We start from the raw sequence: 12,239 nt of genomic DNA on the forward strand, positions 1-12,239 counted from the left end.
AAGCGATACTAATGTCAATAAGGTGAAATAAGTTATAATGCAGTTTAAAAGATGTACTGAATACGATATGTGCATGAGAGGATATGACTCAAAAAAGTTTAAGCACTAATTAAAGTGCCAAGAGGCGGGCGCTAGGCAAATCAAATCTAAAACGTTAAACTCTCAAACAATAAAGTTAATGCTGAAGTGAGGGAAACATGCGTAAGTTAACCGCAATTGCAGATACAACAACGTAACCGGTAATCCAGGCCTAGGTGCCATAAAAAGGCACTCAAACGAGTCAGAGTGAAATTAGGTCGTGAGCCACATCCATAACTCCATTGAAGGCTTAGCTTATGTGATCTTGACATGGGTCATCGGCGAGTACGCATCGAAGTGTGTGGAAATATCTGATACCGGAAGTGAAAGAAACAACATGGCTTCCACATATGTATCGGAAACATGTTGAAAGACTAGAAAGTCAACGTAAACTCCGGTGGAAAACTGGAAGTGAGTGAGACGGCCAAAACACACGTAAGCGCGGTTGTCCTGAAGCCAAAAGCATGCCTCAATGAGTTTGAAAACAATAACTAAAGACTTAAGCTCCCAATATTACAAGGTCCATGAAATGGTAAAAGTAAGATGAAACAAAAAGAGAATCTGAGACAAAAACCTTAATTGGCCCTACAGATCTCAACGTGAGATGGGTGACACAGTCACTCAGGCAATGAAATAAGATGTCGTGCAATTGAAAGTGTACCTCCTCAAAACGTATCAAGAGTCATCCAAAACAAAACAGAATATTCGGGAGAGAGGCAATAAAATAACACGTTGTGCTATTGAAAGTGTACCTCCTCAAAACGTAGCAGGAGTCATCCAAGACAAAACAGAATGTTCGGGAGAGAGGCCAATAAAACACAGAGGCGATGGCGATGGAACCTTTGGCTTGCCTCATCCGCCAAGACCCCCTCATCAGGGGTTGGGTCTGGGACTCGACCCAGATTGCTAAAATAGCTCTTTATGCGGATGACGTTCTCCTCTTTCTGGCGGACCCTGCGTGCTCTGGCCCGAGATGTTTGGATGTTCTCGAGGCCTTCGAGCAAATTTCCGGACTCCGACTCAACTCGGCAAAATCCACGCTGGTCCCTTTGCACCCATTACGTGAGTGCTTCGACTGGCAAACATCTATCCCTTTGCGTAGGTAATCCTTTAAGTACTTGGGGGTATGGATTGCTCTCCATCCGGAGCTTGAGTGGGCCTTGACTATCACCCCTCTAGTTACTAGGGCGAAGGCAGACCTTAAAAATTGGCAATCTCTTCCTCTTAACCCTCTTGGCAGGAGTGCCCTTTTCAAAATGATGGTCCTTCCCCGCTTCCTCTATATACTACAGAATGTTACCCTGTACCTGCTGGGGAGTTGGTTTCGGGAGCTGGACGGGGTCCTTACCCGGTTTTTATGGGGAGGGCAGAGGCCGCGGAAATCTTTGGCGCACTGCCGCATACCACCGTACCACAGGGGCATGGGGGTGACTAATCTTCACCTTTATTACCTCGCCACAAGGCTTATCGTGCTCCATGACTGGTATGCGGGCGGCTGGTCTGATCCGGCGTACAGAGTGAAGCTCCGGGCTTTGGATTTCTCGCAGCTCCAAGACTATCTGTACGGGAGCCCAGTGCCGCGGGCTCTCCCTCCGATCACCAGGGCGGTGCTTGTGGCCTGGCGTGCTGTGCTAAGGCATGTACAATAGGACCGGAAATTGACCAGACAGACGCCTCTGTGGAGTGGGACGTGGCCGGTGGAGGTCTCCTCTCTCCGGGACTTCCGCAAATGGGACGTTATAGGGCTTTCGCTTTTGGGAGACGTTTGGGTGGGGGACCATGTCAGATCCTTCGCAGACTTACAACACCATCACTCCCTCCACTCCTCCCAATTCTACAAATACTTACAACTTAGACATGCCCTTCAGGTCCACATCCCCTCCCCCACATCTTTCCCAGAATTCAGTCCCCTAGAGGCCCAAGTGATGATGGGGAACCTGGGTAGAGGGGGGTGTCATGGATCTACCGCTCTCTAGTGAATAATGGTTCCGCGGGCCTGGATCTCCTTCGGGCTCGCTGGGAGGGATGGCTGGGTCCCATGGAGGACGCGGATTGGAGGGATGCCCTTATGGCCCCCAAAACGCCGACGACCTCCTCTAAGCTGCGTCTCATCCAACTTTACTATCTCCATACGGCTTACCTCACTCCCGTGCGCTTGTACAGGGCTTGTTTGCAGTCCTCTTCGGCATGCGCACGATGCCAACAGGCCCCGGCTGATTTTTATCACATGGTGTGGCAATGTCCCGCTCTCGCACCATTCTGGGCGGGGGTGGAGCTGGAGCTCACGCAGGCCCTTGGGTGGGAAGTGCCTCATGACCCGCTGCGCATGCTCCTGGGGGTGTTTGACGGCCTTGATGGTTCCCGGGCTGAGAAACGTCCTGGGCACGGTGCTGGCTGTGGCAAAACGCGACATCGTGGCACTCTGGTCCCAAGCTCAGTCCCCAACAGTGCGGAGATGGAGGAGGGGTTGGATTGGTGCGGTACTCAAGAGGAGCCTCTTTTCGAGGCTAGGGGTTGTCCTGAACTCTTTGGCAGAATCTGGGGCAAATGGTTTAATCTACTGCCGGCCTGAGGTTGTCTTATCTATCATGTATGTGGTCGTCTATAAGCTGGGGAGTTCTCGTCTCAGGAATGTTTTTAACAGATCTCTGACATTTTTAAGGACTGCATTGTGCGTGTATAATGAGAATGATTTGCTACCGATGAATTTTTTGTTCTCTTTGTTTATAATAACAATAAAGTTGATTATAAAAAAAAACTACGCAATCAACCTTCTTTGAAGAAAAAATGAATGCAGCGGCTTCTAGACCCAAAGAAATTTATCGCATTGCGAAAACCCTGCTTAAACTCCCGGAAAAACCATTAAAAGCCATCAATGCACAAACTCGTAACGATCTGGCAGAGTTCTTTCACCAAAAAAATCCAACCATCTATACCTCCTTTTCCCCCATTCCGATTTGCCCAACTCTGACCAAACCTCTTGAACTAGGCACCCAGTCCCGGTCCACTCTTGAATCCTTTCCCCCTCTTAATCCCACCATGCTAGAACCTATTTTACACCAGGTGAAATCCGGCTCCCCCAATGATCCAGCACCTCCGCGTACCCTGCTGACAGCTGCCGGCAACGTCCTTCCCACCATACTTAACCTGCTCAATGCTTCCCTATCCACTGGCTCCGTCCCGCTTCCCTGGAAGCGTGCTATGGTCAAGGCCCTCCTTAAAAACCCCAATCTAGATCAAGACAACCCCAGTAATTATCGCCCGATATCCCTGCTGCCATGGCTGAGCAAAATCCTGGAAAAATACGCCAACACAGTACTGGCTAAATTCCTCGAGACCAACCACCTACTCGACCCCTCCCAGATGGGATTTCGGCCCATACACAGGACCGAAACTGCTCTGGTTGCAGTAACAGAGGAAGCCAGGAATATCCTGGATCAGGAAGGATCGGCGGCAATGATCCTTCTTGACCTAAGTGCCGCCTTCGACACTATAAACCATAATATCCTACTACATCGACTCACCAGTACAGGAGTCTCTGGAAAAGCAATCGATTGGCTTGAATCCTTTCTTTCTGACCGCTCCTTCCAAGTCTTCGAGGGCGATACCACCTCCTCTGACAAGCCCCTTGGCTACGGTGTGCCACAGGGCTCCTCCTTGAGCCCTACCCTATTCAATATATATATGAGCCCCCTAGCTGAGATCGTCCGCCCGTTTGGAATAAAAATCATTACATACGCCGAAGATACTCAGCTAGTGGTGACACTCAATCAGTCTTCCACTCCACACAACAGCCTGAGGGACAGCTTAGAGGAGGTGACCAAATGGATGACCTCATCGTGTCTCAAACTCAACAGGGACAAAACCGAGTTGATGCTCTTAGGCAACTCCCCCACGCTCCTGATCAATCCATCATGGCCGACCTCTTTTGGCCCTGCTCCTACACCTAAGGATACAATCAAGAGCCTGGGCATCTGGCTGGATAAGTCCCTCAATTTTAACCACCAAGCAGCCAAACTGTCAGCCACCTGCTTTGGCCTACTCAAGCTCCTGCGGAAGATTCTCCCCTTATTGCCGCCCCAAGCAAGACAGATTATGGTCCAGGGTCTCATTCTGTCTCGGCTAGATTTTGGGAACGCCCTCTATTTAGGGGCCCCTCAAACCACCTTGCGCAAGCTTCAGATCATACAAAATTGTGCCGCCCGAACACTGCTTCTAATCCCCCGTAGGCTCTCTGCCAAACCCGATTTAAAGAACCTTCTTCGGCTCCCAGTCAGGGAAAGGATCGAATTTAAGGCCCTATGCATCGCACATCGAGCCTTCTGGAAAACGGGGGCTGTCATCAATCACCCACTGATCACCCCCTACAACCCGACCAGACAGCTCAGATCAGCATCCTCTTTCCTTGCCACGGTACCCAGGATTAAGAGAACCAGGTGTGGGGGCCGGTCCTTCTCTTATAAGTCGGCCATACTGTGGAACTCCCTTCCCCTGCGCTCTGAGCCCAACCTACTGCTGTTTTGTAAACAAATAAAAACCCTGCTTTTTAATAGGTCTGAATAATCTTTAACTCCACTACCTGTACGTATTGTCCGTAGCGCTAGGACGCCTCAGGGTAGCTATTGCGCTCAATAAATGGTCTTTTAATTTCATTTAAATCTCAGGGCTTGGAGAAATCATCCAATTCATGTGAGGATACTGCTCTCTGCTACCGCAAGCAATTGGAAATCTATGAATACTTGAGCTAAATACTTATTTTTTCCTTTCTATTTTTGTGCACTGCATTTGTTTCAACCTTTGCTTTCAGTACAGACCTGGAGTATCTATTGCTTTCATATAGGTAGAAGTGACTGTTGTTTTTTGCATATCTTATAGTGACGTAACTATAGAGGAGGCATGCCAATTCCTTTATTTTTTATATGATTCGGAGTCAAGAATACTAAGTTTTATGAGTTGCCAGGATTGACTTTGACAAGTGTGGGAAGGCTCGATTTCCTGCACTAGAGAGGATGTGACATACAAGGTCTTCCAGATTGTGTTGGCAGCTGTTTGTTATTTTATCCCATTCTCCTTTTCCCCAGAGTTTTCAGGAGAAATATATATATATATATATATACATATATATATATATGTATATATATATATATGTGTGTTCCTGTGAGATATCATGAAGGGTAATCAGAGAACTAGCTTCACCCATCGTCCCCACTGGGTACAGAATCCAGGTAAGTGGTATTCCACTTGATTATCTGACAGACCTGACAACTCCCTCATGGTCTACCCGGGTCACTACCAGTTCTTTTCGACTGAGACTAGTCCAAACATATTACCTAGTTTGCGCTTATCTCACTCCAGCCAAGCTATACCGGGTGGGCCATTTACTGAGCTCAGACTTCCCTCGCTGAGCCATGACCCCTGCAGACATTCACCACATTGGTGTGGGAATGGCCATCAATAGACAAACACTGGACCAGTATAGTAGAAGAACTTACTGAGGTGTTGGGCTGGGAGGTTCCCCGCATGCCTATTGCCTTTCTCCTGGGGGTTCTAGAGGGAGTAGGAGGGTTGCAAGCATTTCTGGGCACAGTCCTCATGGTAGCGAAAAGAGACATAGCCATGAAATGGAAACAGCCCACTCCTCCCACGGTGTCACAGTGGCTTGGACTGGTGTGTGCTGCAAGAGAAACAGGTGTTTATTGCACAGGGCTGCCCACAGAAGCACGACAGGATGTGGGGCAAATGGTTGGGTCAAGCAGAATAGGATGGGTGGCTTTATGCTGCTGGTAAGTTCAGATGGAGATGCATATGTGCATTTAAGTGTTGTGGCTGAGATGATACGAATAACACAAAACATGCAATGGGTTGAAAAGTATATTTTGTGCTCGTATTTGGCTGTACTGTGTTTTTGCATTAAAATCAATAAAAATTGATGATAAAAAAATGAAAACATTAATTAAAAAACATTAAATTAACATAAAATGTTAATTTATAGTAAATGTAGGTCTACCACACTCACCTAACATAACGAATGCACATTTTGAAAAAAAATAACATAGAAAACTACATTTCCTAACAAATACTAACTTAACTTTTAACACTTTTCCCGGAACACGAAACCCTTATAATTTTTGTATACTAATAACACAAGACTTAAACAAAGCAAATGTCTTTTGTTATATGTGTTTTGTTATGTCTCTTTATCATATTGGGGAAAGTGTTGAACTTTGGGAAGGTAAGATTTACTACTCCCACTCGAAACTAAGACATATTGGTAAATTGTAAACAATTGAGGTTCTAAGTTGACAACATTTTCTAAGATTATACATTTGAATAAAAAAAATCTATGTTGCACACCAAAACTTGTCAAATAATTAGGCATTATTAATGTATTACATGTAATTATTAATATAAGCACTAAAATATAAATACACTGAACCCTAAAGTCTAAAAATAAAACATAAAAAATACAAATCTAAAATCAAAATTCACTTTTAAAATATTTTAAAATTCATTAAAAAATATTTTAAAATACAATTATAAACAATTTGAAGAATTAACTCCCCAAAAAATTATCAGATTACATTTGTGTTTACAAAAATCTCAATTACACTTGCAATGATACATTAAAAAACGAATAAACATTAAAATATAAAATTATATCAATTTCAAACACAAAATTAAAATCTAAAGTTATTGTATATTAATCCAATCAGCCTACATACAAAATTTGAAATTAATTTGCCAAATAACATCATCAAAAAATGCACACATTACCTTACTCCTCCGTCTTACTCGTCACAGTCACCCAGGAACATGACTGCGACGAGAAAGACTATGACTCGGAGTAATGAAGATAACAGGTAAGTAACCGAGTCATTTAGACATGGAAAAGAAGCTAGTCGCTGTAGACATGCGGGATACTGCTACCAAACCGTCCATCGCAGACGGCACCACCAAATCGAAAATTACCATTTACAATCGATTAACCTACACACAGATAAATAATACATCATGCTGTCCTATACAAGTAACACTACTGATCTGCTGTTTTTAGAATAAAATGCGGCTACTGAACAATGGAAGTGAAAAGTGGATGTGGTCCGTCGGCTGCGCTGCCGACTTTGGTGCAAAAACCAGGGTTCGAGCCTCGAGGTCGCGTCCACATCCTGTGATTCTGGGCAAATCACTTTATTCTCCCCGTGCCTGAATAATGTAACGTAAATACGGTGCTCATGTACAGCGCTCCAATACCTTCGGGTCGAGTTCGCGCTATATAAAAGATGCAAAAAATAAAAACTCCAGATGATGACTCAAACTCTTTTCTACGTACGCGTAAACTGAAGTCTGTTTTTCATCTTAATGGGGTTAGCGGTTTCTTAATTAGTGTGCTAGTCTTTCTTCTTTGTCTCTGTGCCAGCATGGGAAGGCGGGTTTCCGTTCCAAAACGTGCTCTCTGACTGTCACTTCGTCTGGGACTCGCAATGGTGAGAGTTTGATTGCACTCTTTGGTCTGTAAAGCCGATTAAGAACTTGTGCGTTCTCTGATGAGGGGTGTTTAATTTTGTTGTCCTGAAGAACCGGCCTCGGTTAGCAGTGTGTTTTTTTTTTTACCGAGCATCTCAGCCCCTTTCGCTACGGACGGCACACTTTTTTTTGGCACAGGATGGGCTCAGTATTTTCTCCCGTTGGTTCTCGGACGGGTGGGAGTTATGTGAATACTGCATGTGAAACTGATGGGCGAGAAATTCGAATTTTAAGTAAGTTAGGGGTGCCGCCGTCATTGTGCGCGTGGTACGTTATCCAGACAATTGATTTTGAAGATTGAGGTCTGGTTGGTCTTCGAAGATAAAGCCCTTTGCTCTGTAGTTGTGGGTTCGCCAACCGTCCCCCATTTAACTGGATAGTTATGTCGTTGTGACCCCTGTTACATTGCCGTGTTTATGTAGAACGAACGATTGTAGGATTCGCGCGCGCTACGTTAGCAGTTACATGACACAAGTTCACGTTCGTTCTTAAACCAAGCGATTTGCCCAACGTCACAAGATGTTTAACCGACGCCGAGACTCGAAACTGGTTCTGCAGCTCCAAAGGCGACAGCTCTGGTCTTGACGCCAACTCCTCGCTTCAGTGCCTATTCTCACCATTGTATTTTTTCAACCGTTTTCATTTCTCAAAGGACGAGCAGTTCTCCCTCTCTCAATGCTTTATGAACTGTAAAAGAGGTATCTGTTTAAGGGTAGGCGCGAGGAGCTGCAGCACAGGTTATGATTGTGCACACATGTTAATTTGGTGAAATAGGATAACACAATTGAATGCTGTTGGATAATCACTTTTGTAATAAAAAAAAAACTACATATATAACCTGCGTAAGGAGAGACGCGACCAGCCACGTGGTATATATCGCGTTTTGGTTACAATACCACGTGGCTGGTCGCGTCTCTCCTTACGCAGGTTATATATGCAGTTTTTTTCTATTTTTAAGCACTAGCTTATTAGCAGCTTTTATATTGATGTAAATGCCCCCAATCTTACCAGAAAGGTAGTAGAGGAATAATTAAAAAAGTGATTATCCAACAGCATTCAATTGTGTTGTCCTATTTCACCAAATTAACAACTATTTGCTGACTCCACGTTTCCAGTTAGTTCACTAGACCACAACCAGGGTGGCAGTAATTCTGATGGCATGCACCACGGTCAGCCTTTCTCAGTGGAATGCCACTGTCCCAGCTGTAGAATACTTTGTATTTCCAGCATATTTAACTGAGATTAGATGTCGAGTATCGGGATGTTGTGCAACGTGGCTAAAAAACATTAGCTTGTTTTGTTAATAAAGTATGTTTTGTACCCTTTTCACTTTATCTTAACAAATTGAGTCCCACCTTCTCTCCTTTGTCTTCAGGTTCGGTTGTGTTTTGTGGCTCATTGTGAGTTTGGATCACACTCGATAATGAAAATGCCATCTCCTGTCCAGACAGCTCCAATTATGGTGTAACTACAGTTGTGTAACTTTGTGATCTGAAGGTCTGAGGATTAGTGTTCTTTTTAGATCTTGGCTGGCGAAAGCCGTGCACATGCGCTGCCCTCGTCATACGAGAGCTTCTTGGAATCAATACAGATTCCAAAGCTCTCTGAGTTGGAGTTGAAGCCCCGCCCAAATTCCTCATTGGCTGGCGTCATCCTGCATGCAAAACGCAGCCTCCCGATTGAAAAGGAGGCTTCTTAGGCCCTCCTTGTTGCCACCTTGTCTCCTTTTGGCCCTGCCCACGGGGATTGGATTGTTTACTGGCGGCGTGTTACTATCCTCTTTAATTACAGGACGAGGACTTTTTTGTCATTCCAGCTGGTTAACTTTGAAACTGAGCGCGACGCCGCTTCATGGATACCGTGCTCTAATTATTTATATATTTCTTATCTTTAGCCGTGAGCGTAGCGCCCGCTTCACCGTGTTAGTCTAAAAAAAAAAAGGTGAAAAGTAGAGCGCGGTGTCCTTGAAGCGGCGCCGCCCTCGGTTTTAAACATAAGCATTTGCAATCGGACGGATTACATTGCAAATGCTTGTTTGCCTTTCAATTACCTTTGAACGCGAAGTTTATCTCCCCAGCCGGTCTTATAGTACATCTGTCCCGTGCTGCATCCATAGCACCACCTGCAGGTGGAATCTGTGCAATAACTGCTTTCGTAGTTTTGTAACTGAAAAGAGGTGCTGTCATCATATGTAGACCAGGAGCCAGGATGTAGTTATGTAGATTTATTGTTCAAGTAAGTTAGTACAAGGTACCCCCACCGGGAGCAGCATCTTGCTGCTCAGCCCCATTCACTCTTAACTGATCACTCTTCAAAACATGCACACACTCCCAACATTCCATGACATCATACTCATGTAGGCTGAGCAGCCAGGACTAGGTAGTATAGGATATAACATATCTCCTTCCTTTAGAAACAATTAAAACAACAAGTAAATCAAAGGAAAAATATCACATTTCGTTACTAGGAAATAAAATAAATTAGATCACGAAAATCACATTAGATAGGTAAATGCATACTTAGATCACAACAATAAACAATAGCATTCAAAGATATTAACGGTCAATAAGGTGCATTAAGATAAGAGATAATGATTCCTCTCAAATTTACTTAAGAACATATATCATAAGTAATTGTATTCTTCATAAAAGATGTTAATGAAACCTGTAGAGTCCCATATAAAAGATTGCACGTTACTGGCAGGATGCAATATAACAAATTGCACATATTTAGAATTCAATCACTACATCTACCCAGTACACTCTGAAGAACACTACAACACACCATCTCCCTCTACAAATGAACCTGAAGAGAAAAAATTGTAGCCTGCACAGTAAATAACGTGTGAGGGAAAAATAAAACAAATTTAATGCACGCTGACCTAGGACAAACCTAATGTGCTCGACATTACAGCACCACTTCCGCAAATTCATGGTAAGGGACATGCAAGAACGCAGATGCAGTCCAGCATACCTACATCTAGATGGAGAAAAAAAAACAAGATCACACCAGAGGGTACACACTGGCAGAATGAAAACTTTAACGCAACCATGACATGCGAGGAAAACTGCCAACACACATGTGAAGCAAAGCACATCCCCAACACAACCCTGACGTGTGAGGGACTCTCCCAACGCAACCTTGACGTGCGTCTTCCCAACACAACTGACGTGTGAGGGAATTTCTCAACGCAACCTTGACGTGCGCCTTCCCAACACAACCCTGACGTGTGGGGGAAATTCCCAACGCAACCTTGACGTGCGCCTTCCCAACGCAACCCTGACGTGCGAGGGACACTGCCAACGCAACCCTGACGTGCGAGGCAAATCACATTCCCAACACAACCATGACGTGTGAAGGACACTTCCAAAACCCTGTAAATGGAAATACACAATCGAATTTAACACGTTATAATCCTTACAGGCACCCAACATAAACCCACCCCCATTTAGAGGTAAAAGATTGAGATACATATGAGCCACCCCAAATAGGTAAAATTAGGCATAGAAACACACAAGTTAGTACTTGTATATGCAAAAACATTCTCACTAGTAGTGCAATAATAAACTGTGACCCACCGGTGAGCGATGTCTCACCCGAATAGTGAGACACCGGGTGCATTCTCATATAGTGCCCTCAACTGTAACCAGTAGATCTCAAAAATTGGAAGCCAATGCTAACAAAACATGTTGGCTCTAATCTACTTCTCAGGTAAAAACATTAAAGCAAGCAACCATTTATATTATCATGCGTAAAATAACTCATCCCAAAGGCAACAACTGTGAGCAGAGTTTCATATGAATTCGCTATAGTCATTCTTCTGGGGTGATCAGCAGTGGTGAAAAATACCTGTAAACTCAGCGTTTTGAAAACACACTGCAGAAGAAGTGTAGTGAATATGCTCACAGCGTAGTTCCAGCTAGACTTCAATGTTTAAATAACTTTGTTGGAACCGCCGTACCATAGTGAAAACGTCGTTGGCAAAATGAATGCAGGGCACGAACAATTAAAAACTTGTATTAAGAAAGGGACAGACTCAAACCCAGGTAGCCTGATATTGCGCCCCTGTGCCTCCTCTCCGCCCTCAGCCTCCTAAGACAATGGCCATCGCGGCGATTTTACTTGCATCTGGGGCTGAATTTAATTGGGGTCAAAATTACTTGCGGTGTGCTAACGTTTATGAAGAGCGCCTAAAAAAATTATTTGCAGTTGAACTTGAAGTCTAGAAACTTCGATAGAATCAAAAACTGGGAACTTCTCCTGCATAATTAAAAGCTCAGAGCGTTTAAGTGTACCAGGAAACCGGTACTTGTGTGAAAGTTTCTAAGTGTGGCGAAGAAGCTAAAAGCGTGCAGTGTATGGCCCGCGGCGCCTAACATGTATTTAATCTTTTCTATCCCGTTGGTGTAAGCTTTTAAGGTACAGAAAAACAGTGCTGCAAAGACCAGCTTTCCGTTGCCAAGAATGGCATCGGTGTCTTAGTGGTAGAAGCAGTGTCGGCATAGCAATCTAGAAGGCACCTGCTTCTTAGCGCTACAGAGGATTTAGCAGCTAGCTATTCAAGCATTAACTGCGTTATTCAGTTATTGTCTTTAACTTTTCAGTAGTACATACAGTCACAACTGCTACCTGCGCCA

General features: G+C 44.4%; 1 long non-coding RNA gene across 19 annotated transcripts in view; it reads left to right on the plus strand.

Moving 5' to 3' along the window:
* Positions 1 to 7,471: 7,471 nt before the first annotated feature.
* The window catches only part of LOC146796168 (uncharacterized), a 94,712-nt gene continuing 89,944 nt past the window's right edge, over positions 7,472 to 12,239 (plus strand). For 11 of the 19 annotated variants that reach the window (XR_014969551.1, XR_014969552.1, XR_014969549.1 and 8 more), the window contains exon 1: positions 7,726 to 7,835. This is a non-coding gene — a long non-coding RNA (uncharacterized LOC146796168). Of the gene's footprint in view, positions 7,563 to 7,725; positions 7,836 to 12,239 lie in introns of those variants that run through there. The other 8 variants (XR_014969560.1, XR_014969561.1, XR_014969559.1 and 5 more) reach the window with 1 other exon arrangement.

Source organism: Triturus cristatus, chromosome 10 (genome assembly GCF_964204655.1).
Source record: "Triturus cristatus chromosome 10, aTriCri1.1, whole genome shotgun sequence".
NCBI classification, from domain to species: domain Eukaryota; kingdom Metazoa; phylum Chordata; class Amphibia; order Caudata; family Salamandridae; genus Triturus; species Triturus cristatus.